The sequence below is a fragment of the Scylla paramamosain genome, chromosome 31 (genome assembly GCF_035594125.1).
Source record: "Scylla paramamosain isolate STU-SP2022 chromosome 31, ASM3559412v1, whole genome shotgun sequence".
Taxonomy (NCBI): domain Eukaryota; kingdom Metazoa; phylum Arthropoda; class Malacostraca; order Decapoda; family Portunidae; genus Scylla; species Scylla paramamosain.
The window spans coordinates 13,077,490-13,093,323 of NC_087181.1; the positions used below are offsets into that span (position 1 = coordinate 13,077,490).

Genomic DNA, 15,834 nt, shown 5'->3' on the forward strand with positions numbered 1-15,834 from the left:
GAAGGGGCAATAACACAGCTTCCTGAATTCTAATTGGTTCTTGAGGAGAGAATCAGCTGATGGTGGAAGGAAGGAAAGCACTCGAGGGAAGTTTATTCTCTCTCTCTCTCTCTCTCTCTCTCTCTCTCTCTCTCTCTCTCTCTCTCTCTCTCTCTCTCTCTCTCTCTCTCTCTCTCTCTCTCTCTCTCTCTCTCTCTCTGTGTGTGTGTGTGTGTGTGTGTGTGTGTGTGTGTGTGTGTGTGTGTGTGTGTGTGTGTGTGTGTGTGTGTGTGTGTGTGTGTGTGTGTGTTATTTCAGAGTACAGATACATTTTCCTTTCTTTTTTTCCTTTCTTTGTCAAACACACAAATCCTTTTATCTACTTACCTGTTTACTAAGCGGATATAGTGAGAAAGTAACAATGTACATCTATCAATATATAACTATGTACATCTATCAATATATTAAACAAAGAGGCGGAGAACTAAAAGGCAAGAATAAGGATGACAAAAAGAAAAAAAAGTACAAAAGCATAAAAATTACAAGAAATGAAGAAGATACGAGATGAAGGAACAAAGAGGCACGAATAAGGATGATAATGACCAATAAAACAGTGAAAATAAAACACTACAAAGACACTGTGGTGAAAAGAAGTGAAGAAGTGAATAAAGAAGTGAAGCACATGAAAAGGATTACGTTTATTTCTGCAAATTTTGTAATGATGAAAAAATACATATAAATATCGATAAAATAATGAATAAACAAGAAAATAAATAAGAAAACTCCAATGTTGGTATAAATATTTACACAGTGGCCATACACACACACACACACACACACACACACACACACACAAACATTCAAAGGAGCAACGGCGATAAACTAAAGAGAAAAAATACATGTAATCTTGCCACAAGCTCTCACATCAAAACCAAAGAGTCTTGGCAACATAAACCTGCACTTTGACGCAAAAAATTCACACTTTTCCTCGATTCACGTCACTTTTTTCCCTTTCCTTCTCTCTCTCTCTCTCTCTCTCTCTCTCTCTCTCTCTCTCTCTCTCTCTCTCTCTGTGTGTGTGTGTGTGTGTGTGTGTGTACAGAGATAGAGAGAGAGAGAGAGAGAGAGAGAGAGAGAGAGAGAGAGAGAGAGAGAGAGAGAGAGAGAGAGAGAGAGAGAGAGAGAGAGAGAGACTATTTACGTCGTAGTACATTATCTCGTTTCACATCTAAGCTACATTCCTGTCATTTGGGTTTTCCTATCTTTATTTGTCGAGGTTTTTCCCTTCGTGTGTGTGTGTGTGTGTGTGTGTATTTTACTGATTCTCTCTCTCTCTCTCTCTCTCTCTCTCTCTCTCTCTCTCTCTCTCTCTCTCTCTCTCTCTGCTATCCATTTTCTACGAACCGATAGCTGTGAAAAGTTAGATGATGTGGTGTTAAATTAGTGACGTTAGTGATGAGATGATGATTTTGTTCTAGTGATGCTGTGTTGTTCATGTGCTGGTGATGCCCCTCCCCCCTCCCCTCATCCCATGCAACAATGTAAAATCACGTATTCTACTTCACGGGAATTTCAATTTTCTACAATGCAACCTTTGCCTCTTTGATGTCTCTCCTTTCCAGTTGAAATAGAGAGAAAAACATTTTGTGACATAAGTTGAACATTGTCTCCACTCTCCAATCATTTGTTTTTCACCGGCAAACTCTAGACTCCTTGTTTTTCTCTCCTTGCTGGCAAACTCTACATTCAATTCTTGTTTCCTCTCCTTGCTGGCAAACTCCACATTCACTTCTTGTTTCCTCTCCTTGCTGGCAAACTCCACACTCACTTCCTGTTTCCTCTCCTTGCTGGCAAACTCCACACTCACTTCTTGTTTCCTCTCCTTGCTGGCAAACTCCACATTCACTTCCTGTTTCCTCTCCTTGCTGGCAAACTCCACACTCACTTCTTGTTTCCTCTCCTTACTGACAAACTGTACACTCACTTCTTGTTTGCTCTCTACGTCCATGACTTAAACTGCTTCAGGAGAGAAGTACCAAGACAAGAAAGAAACTAAACTGGCCTTTCTGTGGGTCCTTCGATTATTGGTACTTATGGAAACGTAATTGTGACCACTTTTTTCTTCTTTCTTTTTTTTTTTTCTTACCATTTTCTGTCCCTTGGCCATCCTCTGTAGTAAATAAAAGGACTTGATTTTCTTTTCTTTTTTCTTTTTTTCCTGCGATGATTTGCTCCAGTTTTAATTTTGCGCTGCGTAACTTTTCCCTCTTTGATGTCCTTTATTTAGTTTCGTGTTGAGGAAGCAGAGGGGGAAAAGAACTTTGCTTCAGTATTTCCTGGTGTTCTGCCCTTCGATACTAAATGACACTAAAATGTCTTCTTTCTTCGTGTGTGTGTGTGTGTGTGTGTGTGTGTGTGTGTGTGTGTGTGTGTGTGTGTGTGTGTGTGTGTGTGTGTGTGTGTGTGTGTGTGTGTGTGTGTGTTCGCTCCAAGACAAAGAGGATGAAGCTTTCTCCTCTTCCTTCTTATCTTTCTTTTTTTTCCCATAGTCAAATGGAAGAAGAAATTACATACACATCGTCTCTCTCTCTCTCTCTCTCTCTCTCTCTCTCTCTCTGAATTAATAACACCCAACTTTTAGAGGAAAGAGAGAAGAAAAGTAAGGCATTAAAATTGAAAACAAAACACATTCTCGTCCTGTCTTGAAACCAACACGATTTTTTCAACGCCAGAGTAGCAATATGAGAACCGCAACTTGTAATGTCCTCAGTAACTTTTTCAGAGAGAGAGAGAGAGAGAGAGAGAGAGAGAGAGAGAGAGAGAGAGAGAGAGAGAGAGAGAGAGAGAGAGAGAGAGAGAGAGACCCTACATAGCCCTAATTCGGTCGTGTTCCTCCCCCCATTTCTTCCCTCGTCTCCACTTTACTAAGACGATAAAATTGGCCTTATGTTCTGAGTTATTCTCCGGAAGGGATTGGATGTCTCTCTCTCTCTCTCTCTCTCTCTCTCTCTCTCTCTCTCTCTCTCTCTCTCTCTCTCTCTCTCTCTCTTCTCTCTGGAGTTTCTTTAAGCTTGTCTTCTTTATTTTCTGTACTCAAGCTACTGTTATAATCTCTCTCTCTCTCTCTCTCTCTCTCTCTCTCTCTCTCTCTCTCTCTCTCTCTCTCTCTCTTCCTTTAATTACGTAATGTTCAATAAAATATATTTCCATCGTTTTTGTTCCATTTTCTCCCTATTTTCATTATTCATTTGCAACAGAACACCGTCATTTTAATACATATATATTTTTCCCGTACACTTTACTAGTTTATGATTTTGTACATGATATTTTTTGTCCCCTCTGTCCTTCACGTTATTCTTTATTTTTTCCATCTCCTCGATTCTTTTTTTTTTTTCCAAGTAAGGTTATGCTTGATTTAACTTTCAATATTTACTGTTTTTCGTCCGTTTCTCTTCAACAATTCGCTGTGCAACACTTTATCATTATTACGATTATCATTTCATTCTTCACTCATTTTTTTTTTCATTGTTATTTATACAACGCACATTTTTAGCTTCATTTATCAAATCTTGCTAATTCTTTTTCACTTTCTCTTTGCTTTCTGTTTTGTATTTGATTCTTTTTTTTTTTTAGAGCGTAAAATAGTGAACGTTTATCAATTTATTTATATATATATTTGATGTTCTATAAGCTTCCTTGTTATTGTTGTTGTTGAACTAATACTTTTTTTCTTCTTCTTCTGCTTCTTCTTCTTCTTCTTTCTTCCTTTTTCCCTCTTTTTCAGCTTTCTCTTCTTCTTTCTCCTCCTCCTCCTACTCCTTCATATTCTCCTCCTCCTCCATTTCTTTTTCCTCTCCTTCTCTTCATCCTCCTTCACCTCGTCCTTTCTTCCTCTTCTACTGTTCTTTCTTTGTTTTCTACTTTTCTCGTTTTTTCTTCACCTTTTATTTCCTCTCCTTTTCTTACTTTTCCTCTTCCTCCACCTCTTCTTCCTCCTCCTGCTCTCCTTCTCCTTCTTCGTCTTTAGGCGAAGATGTAAGGAAACATTTTCATCCGGTAGTTTTTACTTTCTTTTTTTTTTTTTCTTCCTTCCGTCTTGTCTTGCGCTGCACTCATATTCTTTTCCCAATTTTTTGGTACTTTGCTCGACTTTTATTACTACTTTGTTTTGAGCTTATGGTCGAGAGATTTTCTTCAATATTTTCCCTCTGGTTATTCCTGCCTGTCTTTCCCTCCTGTCTGTCTGTCTAGCTACCTGTCTGTCTGTCCGTCTACGCGTTTCTGGTTCAGTCTATATGTCCGTCTATTTCTTTTTTTTTTGTTCCTGTGTGTTTTTATCTATGTTTCTTTGTTTTCTGACTGTCTTTCTTTACATATCTGTTTCTCTCTCTTGTTGTGTTTATCTGTTAGTCTTTTTATTCCATCCTATCTTTTGTTTTTCTGTCTTTGTTCTTTTTTCTTGTCTGTCTGTATGTCTGTCTGTCTGTCTCTTTGTCAATAGGTATGTTTGTACCTAATACTCTGTTTATCTTTGTTTGTCTCCGTAGTTCTCTCTCTCTCTCTCTCTCTCTCTCTCTCTCTCTCTCTCTCTCTCTCTCTCTCTCTCTCTCTCTCTCTCTCTCGTAATCGTCACGTGGATTGGACAAGTATTAGTGCAGGAGTTTGGGGTTATTGGATGTCAGGGCGGGAAGGAGAAGCCACACGTGGAGGTAAACAAGGGGGGGGGAGGGAGAGCGGGAGAGGAGAGGGAGAAAGGACTAAGGAAAGGTAAGGAAAGGTAGGAAGGACGTAGGTAGGAAGGTAAGAGGATGAAATTAGATTTGAAAATGAGAAAGCGAGAGAGAGAGAGAGAGAGAGAGAGAGAGAGAGAGAGAGAGAGAGAGAGAGAGAGAGAGAGAGAGAGAGAGAGAGGCCTTACTGATCTATTCAATCCTCCAATAGATATCAAATTCCCAGAGCAATTTCGTTATATGTCACGGTAGAAACAGCCACGAGGGAATGCACACTTGAAAATCACCCTGGTACACACACACACACACACACACACACACACACACACACACACACACACTATAGCAGGTGTTTCTATTCTAATCATGGAGACACGGCGAGGCTCTAATCCCAACAACAACCACTAGCCACACACACCAACAAACACACACACACACCTACCAACGTTGTTATTGTGCGGGTTATCAGTGTGGGTTCCTGCGGGTTCCTGTGTTCCCTTCGTCCTTCCATCCCAGCGTTATGAGTTCTGAGCCCCGCGCTAAACTCCCTTCCCACAATCCGCCATTTGCCAGTATCCTTCGTGTTCTCCCTAATCCTTACCGCCCGCCTTCCCTTCCCTTCTCCTCCTGATGGCCGTGGCGTCTCGCGTGAATCAATGCATGCACTGAACGGTGGATGGTCAATGTGGATGGCAATGTGGATGGTTATGTGGATGGTTACTGGCTGGTCTAATGGGAGGATTAAAGGGGAATGTGTGGGAATGTGTGCTTTGTGGATGTGTGATGTGTGTGTGTGTGTGTGTTTGTGTGTGTGTGTGTGTGTATTGGGTATTAGTGTTTCGATTACTTTAGGTGCTGTTAGGCAAGTAGTCAGGACTTTTATTATTATTCATTTAACTGTTTGTTATGAGATGCGTTCTTCCATTACGTTTATTTATTTATTTTCTATCTTTTTAAATTGATATCTTCACCGAGTTTTTAGTAAAGGGTAAATATAGTTTCAAAAATACATATAAACAGTTTGATAAGCCAATTTTCTCAAGATAAGTTTCGTGAGCTTATCAAAGAACACACACACACACACACACACACACACACACACACACTCGTCATATCACACACCATGACCTGAAACCACATATAGTATTATCATTATTCCCTTTAACAATAGAAGTAAGGACCATTGTGTGTGTGTGACGAGGAGGAGGAGGAGGAGGAAGAGAACAAGGACGAGGACGAGGAAGAGAAGAGGGGCCATAACCAGAACCAGAACAAGGAGAAGGGGTGGCGGACTAAGTAGTGGAACGAACACCACAAACACTAAACAGAGCCAGTAACCACACACCTTTCCTTATCCGCTCATACCTAAATGCGACTCACACAGCCATTCATTCTCCCTCACACACCACAAATACCACAGAATGTTACCTCACAGCTTCCCTTATCCCTCATACCAGTACCCAATACCCGTCTCCCACAGCCACTCATACTTCCCTATACCCACTCACACTTCCTCACACTTATAAGTACTGAAATACCACAAAAAAAAAAAAAAAAAAAAAATACAATCAACTAACAGCTCCCATTATCTCCTCATACCAAAACCTGCCTTCCACAACTACTCATATTCCCTCATACCGCCTCATACTCCAAGCCCCTCTCATCTGGAAGCTCCACGGCCACTCAATCCCCTCTTTGAAGGCGGCGGGATCAGGGCCACACCAGAAATTCTTGTTTACATCGCTCTGCCCGGGTAAACAGAGGCTCGTCTGAAGGCCGCCCTGCTGCTGCCTCGCCGTCGTTATACCTACCGCTAATTGAGGCGAGGTAGAGCGTTCAGCTTATCTATGTGCGGTACAGACCAGGTATGGTATAGATGCATGCTGGGATACCGTGGGGATGGGGGAGAGAGGAGGAGAGGTGGACAAAGAAGCGTTATGGAGGGAGGGAGGAAAGGAGGGGAGGGAAGGAGGGGAAGGGAGGGGAGGGGAGAGAGAGAGAGAGAGAGAGAGAGAGAGAGAGAGAGAGAGAGAGAGAGAGAGAGAGAGAGAGAGAGAGAGAGAGAGAGAGAGAGAGAGAGAGGAAATGGAAATGAGAACTTGAAATATAGAAAAAGAAATGTAAAATGCATAAAAGCTGAAATACACGCGGGCAGCGGCGGCCTTCCACAGCTTTAAAAAGAATTTACTCAAAAGTTGAGATGCATAAGTTTATTTATTCATTTTTTTTGGTATATATATTTCTGAGAGGTCGCGTTATTTCATAGGTTCCGTTGCGAAAAAGTTTCTGTTATCACTAATCAACAACGTGTACTGTTAAACGCTCTGTTCTCTCATTAGTATTGTTTTCCCAGGTGCCACGTATCATTAGTTAGGTTAGTTTAGATTGTTAGGAGTATTTTTATCACTTCGTTGGTGGATGATAATTGTTGAACTTGTTAAACTACCACTACGGTCTTGAAAACTGTCTGGAGTCCACCAATTACTTCCACTACATCCTGTTACCGTCATTACTGAGAGTATCATTATTTTGATCGTTATGTTGCTTGTACTACGTCTTGTTATTGTTATTATTACTATTATTATTATTATTATTATTATTATTATTATTATTATTATTATTGTTATTATCATCATTATTATTACTCCTACTATTACCAATATCATTACACTACTTGCATTAGTACGTGCCATTATTATTATTATTATTATTATTATTATTATTATTATTATTATTATTATCATCAATCATCATCATCACTACTACGACTATTATCAACAATATCATTACATCGCTTCCACTGTATCCTGTTATCATCATCATCATCATCATCATCATCACCACCACCACCACCATCATCATTGCAACTATTACCAATATTATCATTAGAGCCATTGTCACCAGCAACCATTCACAGTCGGAAGCGGAACAAAGGAAGCTTCCACCTTTCTCTCTTGTATTTAATATTTGGTTGTGAAAAGATGTGAAATATATTCTATCGAGCGCAATTAACAAATGGTAAAAATAATTATATGTGTAATTAAAAAGTGTGATCTGACCTTGACCTGACGATATGACGGCGCTGACCTAACGTGACATGACCTGACTTCGATACATCCTAACCTAACGAAAGGACACATACCCTAACTTCGCCAAACCTAACTTCCCCAAACGTAACCTAACCAAACCTAACCTAATATAACCTCATCTAACATAACTTAACGTAATCTACTTAACCTAACCTAACCTAGCACGAGTCAATGGTCTCAGTTGAGCTCAAACTACAAGCGAGCAAACAGATAAACAAAAACACGGCAAACTTTCACTCTTGCTAATCCACACATAAAATAAACAAATAAATAAATAAATAATACTGATAAATAAATAAATAAATCAAGCAATGAAAACCTGAAATATACTACACATTAAAAAAACAAAACCCAAATACAAAATAAAGAAATAACCAACAAATTGATCAATAAACAAGTAAATAAACAACCCAATTAAAAATAAACATATAACCAGACTGATAAATAAACAAATAAATAAACAAACATTTACAAAGAACTGCCATAAAAAACAAAAAAAAACATCAATCATAATGATTTAAAACGAAACGCAAATCTGTTACCTGAATTTTTGAGCAAAGAAAAATAAATGTAAAAAAAAATAAAAAGATGTTGAAATCTGAAACAAGTAGTAAATATGCAAAATAAATTGCGTTTATTTTTGGCCGTCATAAAAAAAAAAAGTTATTTACCTAGTATGCCGGAGGAGGAGGAGGAGGAGGAGGAGGAGGAGAAATATAAAGACAGTGTTAAGAAAATTAAGAAAATATGAAAGAAGAGGAAGAGAGAGATGCGAAAAGGAGAAAAAGGAAAAATAAAAAAAGTTGCGAGGTGAAAGGGAAAAAGAAAGGAAGAGGATGAGGAGGAGAACAAGGAAAAGGAGAAGATGGAATTTAAAGAGGAAGAGAAAAAAAGGAGATAACGAGGAAAAGAATACTAATACCAACAACAACAATAATCACACACACACACACACACACACACACACACACACACACACACACACACACACACACGCAAGCCAGCAGAGTACAAACGTTGACAGAAAGATCGAATGAAAATCCCAGGGTAAGCGGTAAGCAAGAGGCGGAAGCTGCAGCCAGGTAAGTTGACTAATGACGGATTCTACCTGAACTCCACCACCCCACCACCACCACCACAGCCACGTCAACTTATTGGAAACGATTTCATGCCGCAAATTTCACATCGCTTACTATGCTGGAGAAGGAAGAGGAAGGAGGAGGAGGAGGATATTGGTGTTTATTCAGTTAATTTTCATGTTTTGCTTTTTTATTGGGTTCGTGGACAAACATGATTAACTTTGTGTATTTGTGTGGTAGTAGTGATGGTGGTAGTAGTGGTAGTAGTATTAGTAGTAGTAGTAGTAGTAGCTGTTGTTGTTGTTGTAGAAATAGTTGTAATAAGTAAATAAACGTTTAATGCTAATAATAATAATACAAATTCTAACATACCAGTGTCATCTGCAATAGCCATGGTCCATCGAGAAGCAGCAGCAGCAGCAGCAGTACCAGCACCAACAGTACCAACAGAAACACCGCCACCAGTGCAGTATTCAAGCAAAAGTCTGGCATGAAGTGTAAAGGAAGGACTTAACGTGTTGCGTCTTTGAGCCACTTCAGTGTCCTTTGAAACCCGCTTCACTTTTCCGTTTCCAAGAGGCGGCGAATCAACAAGCTGCTCGAGTGGCGTGTTCGACCACTCTGAAACTCGCTCTGGTTACGCTGGTTCATTAGATCCGAAGCTTCATCTCACAGTCAGGGAAGGAAAAATAACGTTGGTGGGAGGTTGAATTGTTAAATGTTCAATGTTTTACGTGAATATTGTGGGAAAAGCGGGATGATGATGATTATGAGAGTGTGATGGTGATTAAATGCAAGATCAGTCTGTTGGTGTGTCAGTCTGTCTGTCTGTCTACCTGTCAACGTGTCTGGATGTCTGTGTTGAACTATTTTGCCAGTCTGCTTTTCAGGTCTCTCTCTCTCTCTCTTCTCTCTCTCTCTCTCTCTCTCTCTCATGGTCATCCCTTCATCACTAATCCTTTCCACAAATACACACACACACACACACACACACACACACATTCAAGGGTTGTTCACCTATTTTGAAAATATATGAATCTGTATATATTAAATTAAGTGAATGACATTGAGAGAGCATGAATCCAATGCCACAAACATGATCATTATTATTATTATTACTTTATTATTTAGTATTTCATTTTGCTTCCTTTTTCTCCTTTTTTTATTTCCTGACTTCTCTCTTTCATAATTCTTTTTTCACTTCCTCTCCCTCTTTTTTTCTCTTTCTTTTCTTTACGTTTCTCTTTTATTTCGTTGCACTTTTCTATTCTCTTTCTCGCAGCATAAATTTGGGTCTAAAATTGAATTCTTCTTTCACTCGGTATCAATCGGATTACCACTTCTTTACCTGCATGTTTGTCCACCTGTCCTCTCCTCTCTCTCTCTCTCTCTCTCTCTCTCTCTCTCTCTCTCTCTCTCTCTCTCTCTCTCTCTCTCTCTCTCTCTCTCTCTCTCTCTTTCTGCAGTCTCGGGACAGACAAACAATATCGAAAGCTTTGTGTCCTTTGCTCTAGGCGGTAATCTCTCTCTCTCTCTCTCTCTCTCTCTCTCTCTCTCTCTCTCTCTCTCTCATCTCTGCGCAGGCGGGAGATGAATTATGGCGTCGCAAGGATGGGCTGACAGATGGCGCCACAGGTGTTTTCCAACGTGACACCAGCGCCATAACACAACACACGGAGATGAATGTGCTAAGTGCTGGAACACACAACGCTGCGCCCTCCTGCTGCTGCTGCTGCTGCTGCTGCTGCTGCCTGAAGGATTAAAGGGACCAGACACCACTAACACAGACGCACAGACACACATACAGACACGCAGGGAAGCAGGGACGTTCCTCAGGGCAGTGTCAACAAACAGAAGGGAGGCCAGTGCATTTAACAGTGTTGGTATTAGTAGTCTTATAAAGTCACTGATTCATTTTAACGTCTTTACTTACTGCATTGTTCTCACCCTTATAGTTTATCTCTCTCTCTCTTGCTTTACTCTCATACCAGTGTCATGTCTCCTCCTATTTTCCTTCTACTTGTCTTTAATAATTTTTTCCCTCACCTCTTAAACCTATATCATGTCGTTTTTCACTCTCTTCTTCTTTACTCGTATTTCTCCTTCTACCTGTCTTTAATCATTGTCTTCCTCAGTTCTCAAACTTGTATCATGTCTTTCACTCTCTTTAGTTTATTCCTATTTCTCCTACTTTTCTCTCACTCTACTTCTCCATTCTCATATTCTCGAGTCTTCTTCCTCTTCCTCTCTCTTTTCATTGTTAATCCTATTTCTTAATCTACATTTTTCTTTGTTAATCCTGTTTTTTTTTTCCCGTATAGTTTTTATTTTCTTAATCCACTGTTATCTTTCATCTGTTTCTCCCAGTCTAATATCCGTTTCATGTCCTCTTCCACCCCTTCCCACTGCCTCCATCTCTCCACCAAAGTCCGCTTTCACTGACGTCTTCCACTTTCATACTCATCTCATATTCCTTGTCACTCCATTTCTCCATCCGCACATCTATCTCGCTCCCTGCCATCCATTTCCTCCACTTTCACGCCTACCTCCTCCTCCTCCTCTCTCCTTCTTCCTTGCCATCGTATTGCTTCACTCTCACGCCCCTGGTATCCTCTCTGTCATCCTTCTCCACGTCATCTTTCTCTCTGTCTCATTCTCTTCCACATCATCTTTGTCATTCTCTTCTTCATTCCTTCTATCATCCTCTTCCTCCACCTTCACGCCCATGTCATCTTCCCGTCATCCTCTTCCTCCACCCTCACGCCCACAACTCTTCCCACGCCCTCTGAGATCCCCACCCTGCTTCTCTCGTGTCTCCTCTCCCTCTCCCTCTCCCTCTCTCACCACGCCAACTACACTCATGAAATTACAGACAGGGCGAGAGAAAAACGCATTCCCCTCTGGATAATATCATTAAAACGTAATATCTTTATGAAGAAACTCCTCCCTCTGGCTTGGACTGAACAAAAAAAAAGGGAGATATATTTATACAAGGGAACAAAGCTGATGGGAGTGAGGTGTCATTTCAACAATATTCAAAGGGACACGTGAATCAGGATCAAATTACAAATATGACGACGTGTTTTTTTTTTTAACACATAATTGAGTTTTTTTTTTTTTGGGGGGGGAGGGGGGAAAATTAACAATACATGAATAATAACAAGTATCTGTAAAGCGCAACTTACAAAAGAGACACAACAGAGGGAGGGAGGGAGAATGATTGAGCGATAAGTGGTGATTGTGGATACGCTAAGTGGATGAAATGCACGAGGGAATAAGGGTGAATAGGGGGAAGAAGAGAAGGGTTAGGTTAGGGTTTACTTTAGTTAGATTAGGTGAGGGTGCCGCGTGATGACTGGAGGGAAGATGATTGAGAGGAAAGTGGTGATTGTGGGTGCGCTAAGTGGATGAGAGGCACGAAGGAATGAGGGTGAATGGCGATATGTGGAATATACAAGGGAAGGGTTAGGTTAGGGTAAAGTTAGGTTTCGGAAGGTCTGGTTAGGTTAGGTAAAGTAAGGGAAGGTTAGTTAGGTTAGGTAAGGTTAGGTTAGGTTAAGTTATATTACGTCAAGTTAGGTTAGATTTAGTGAGGTTCAGGTGATGCATGACTGCTGGAGTGGAGAGTGGATGGAAGGGAAGAGGGTCAGGTGGAATTGGCAGAATTGTGGAGAGCAAGTGGAGTGTGGAGACAGGGAGCGTGTGAATGTTGGAAGAGCTACTGCAGGTGTGGTTCGCGCGGATAAGGGGAGGACAGGTTAGGTGGAAGCGGTGGAAGAGGAAATGCAGGTGTGGTTGGGGTGGATAAGGGAAGGACAGGTGGGGGTGGAGGCGCTGGAATGGACATAGTAGAGGAGAGAGGACACGTGGACAACTGTAGCTCCTTTACGTCACTGCCTCTCCAGCGTCTGCCGCCACGGATAAGAATTGGTGCTGCTTCCAAGCCATTGTGTGTGTGGTGGGGGGTGGAGGCGGACGCTGGCACAGAAGAGACGCGCACACTAACCTACACACACACACACACACACACACACACGCACAAACGCCTACCAATACAGCCAGTCACCTACCCACCTACATAACACACACACACACACACACACACACACACACACACACAAAGAAACACTTGAAAAGAATAAAATAAATGGAAAAAAGAAGAGAAAAAAGAGACTATTTCAAAGGGCATCCTACACCTCAGCGGTAAAGCAATAATCGATAGGGGACAGGCGCTCGCGACCTGCACCCCCTCGCTAAGGGCAGAAGTGACCTGTGTCAGCGAATGGAAAAACTTTACTTTACGTGAGAACAAATAAAAAAAGAGAGCGCAAGAGCGAGAGAGAGAGAGAGAGAGAGAGAGAGAGAGAGAGAGAGAGAGAGAGAGAGAGAGAGAGAGAGAGAGAGAGACATATGCAGGTAAATGTAAAGGTATTTTTTCCGTAGTTTTTTTTTTTGTGTGTGTAAAAGATGGAAAGGTTTTTATGTTCTCTCTCTCTCTCTCTCTCTCTCTCTCTCTCTCTCTCTCTCTCTCTCTCTCTCTCTAAGCTGCTGTGTGTTACGTTTCGTCAGCGTGCGTAAACGAACGTGTGTGTGTGTGTGTGTGTGTGTGTGTGTGTGTGTGTGTGTGTGTGTGTGTGTGTGTGTGTGTGTGTGTGTGTGTGTGTGTGTGTGTGTGAGAGAGAGAGAGAGAGAGAGAGAGAGAGAGAGAGAGAGAGAGAGAGAGAGAGAGAGAGAGAGAGAGAGAGAGAGAGAGAGAGAGACCCAATAAAATAATAAAAAAAAAAAAAACAAAGAAAAACAAAACAGAGACGGGGAAGGGAGAGGAAGCAAAAAGCAGAAGGGAACAGAGACAAAGAAACACACACTCACACACACACACGAAAAAAAAAAAAAAAACATCCTAAAAAGACAAAACCCCCACAACCTTGAATAAACTTATCAAAAAAAAAAAAAAAAAAAAAAAATAAAATAAACAAAACAAAGAACAACAACATCCGTAACAAGAACCGGATAACCACCCACTCTAAGATCGTCACAGATAAGTCAAGGTAACAAGTAAAGCACATCCAAACTCCACACACCAATTAATTAACTCACACACACACACACACACACACACACACACACACCTCGTCATTGTCATAAAGAAACCTTGTAAAAAAAATAATAACAACACCAAGGACAACAATCCACTAAAGAAGGAAATAATTCTATCTAGATGTTTGTAGATAAGTGTGGGGGACAAGAAAACTGATTAGAACTTCCCTTAAAATGATAAAACAAACACACACACACATACACACACACACACACACACACACACACACACACACACACACACACACACACACACACACAGATGGGTTTACTAACTACAAACCCAATGTAGTTATAGATGATGATTGCAGATGGCTTTATATAACGATACCCATTTCACACATTAACTAGCTGCAGTGTGAGAACGTTTGTTACTCGGAAGCCAACTCTAACAACTACAAAACTAATGTAAAAAAGAGAGAGAGAAAAAAAAAAAGAAAAAGAAAAACATGAACATTTAAAAGTTTGGACTAAAGGTATCTATACAAAATCACCCTCGCCACCATCTTCACATCGGAAATCAAGTCAAACAACAAAAATAAATAAATAAATAAGTAAAAAAAAACAAAGGCACAACCAGTTCTCGTAAGTCACGCTACTTAATTAATTTCAATACCTTACTCTTTTAACTGAAAGACACAAAGACAGAACTGAAACCCTTCCTAAATATAAGCACGTCCTCTTAATTGGCCACTTAAACCCAAACTTAAAGTAAGACCATTAGTTCAGCGGGAACGACGTAAGGGTGACGAAAACAGCGATAAACCTTTAATCCCATTGGCGCGGGTGAAAAGAAGAGACGGAATGGGAGTGCGAGGGAGGGAAGCCCGCGGACCGTGACACTGGAAGAAATGGGAGGAGGGAGAAAGGGTGAAAGGGAGAAAGAGGTTAGGTAGCGGGAAAATATGAGAGAGAGAGAGAGAGAGAGAGAGAGAGAGAGAGAGAGAGAGAGAGAGAGAGAGAGAGAGAGAGAGAGAGAGAGAGAGAGAGAGAGAGAGAGAGAGAGAGAGAGAGAGATAAACGAAGAGACAAACACAGATGCAAACAGACAAACAGACACAAAGACAAACAGACAAACAGACAAACAGAAAGACAGACAGAGAGACAAAATCCAGATCAGAAAGAGACAAAACCCAGATGAGTGGATTTGATAGAAAACGAAGAGAGGATAGCCTGGGATCAGTGCGGAGAGAGAAAAAGTGTGCTAGGTGAGCGGCGGGGACTAAAAGGGCCTAACCAGGATAATACGACTTAACGACAACGACCCATTCCACTCCTACACGTCACGACCAACTGCGAGGGTGACGACTGCAGCCTCCCCCGGTACGACTCACGACCTTATGATTTCTGGCGGGTTAGGTCTTGTTTTGTATTTCGCTTCTTGTATTATGTAACCTAAGTATTTCTCTAAATTTCCTTCCTCTGTGTGTGTGTGTGTGTGTGTGTGTGTGTGTGTGTGTGTGTGTGTGTGTGTGTGTGTGTGTTTATTCATTTGTCTGTTATTTCATGTCTTCTGTCTGTTATATTCTCTCTCTCTCTCTCTCTCTCTCTCTCTCTCTCTCTCTCTCTCTCTCTCTCTCTCTCTCTGACCCTTCGCTTTCCTATTAGTTCTTGAGATGCAGGAAATTAATTGTTTTCATCACTGGGGGAAAGAGAAAAAAGGAGAGCGAGATAGAAAGAGAGAAATAGAGAGAAAGAGAGAGAGGGGGGGACTGAGCGAGAGAGAGGTGTGAAGTGGAAAGTGATAAAGTAACCGATAAAAATGGAGGTCAAAGAGAGACTGAGAATAAAAAAGCACAGTATTTTCTAGTCGGTCTCACCAGGTTTCCTCTAATTTCTCCTGCTCCAGTTATTTTTCCC

At 40.9% G+C, this 15,834-nt stretch overlaps 1 protein-coding gene across 1 annotated transcript in view; it reads right to left on the reverse strand.

Annotated features, from left to right (window-relative positions):
• LOC135116327 (nephrin-like) overlaps positions 1–9,779 on the reverse strand; it is a 322,006-nt gene extending 312,227 nt beyond the window's left edge. Inside the window, 1 exon segment of the mRNA XM_064033681.1 lies at positions 9,250–9,779. The gene's annotated coding sequence lies outside the window, so the exon portion shown is untranslated.
• Positions 9,780–15,834: the final 6,055 nt, after the last annotated feature.